A 444-nucleotide genomic window follows, 5' to 3' on the forward strand; every position below is an offset into this window, starting at 1 on the left:
TGGGCTGATGCGCTGGTGGGATCACGGGGCTTTTATTCGTCTGTTTGTTTTGAATTCTTTGTTTGTTTTCTTTTCCTTTTCTTGAGTCGGGAGCCCTTTCTGGCCAGGCTGAGCTGCGTGGCAGGGAGACGCCCCTTCGGCTTCCACAGACGTGTAGAGGGATCCCTGAGGGCGTTTCTTTTTATGTTTTCTTTTTTTTTTTTTCCTATTTCTTTGGGGGCCTTTCTTGTTGTTGTTTTTTTTTCAATTTGTTTTGTTTTCTTTTTCCCTTTTTGTCTTTCTTCATTGCTCAGTTTCTCGTCTCTCTAATATCTTCCTTCTCTTTCTGTTCCCTGAATACCTGGCGTTGTATACCTCTACGCCTTCCAGCCAGGCTGTACTGCAACACCTGACAGCGACTTCCCCAGACCTCATAGCTGCACCGGTGGGATCCCTGGGAACTTT

The sequence above is a fragment of the Trichechus manatus genome, unplaced genomic scaffold (assembly GCF_000243295.1).
Source record: "Trichechus manatus latirostris isolate Lorelei unplaced genomic scaffold, TriManLat1.0 scaffold00001, whole genome shotgun sequence".
Classification (NCBI taxonomy): Eukaryota; Metazoa; Chordata; class Mammalia; order Sirenia; family Trichechidae; genus Trichechus; species Trichechus manatus.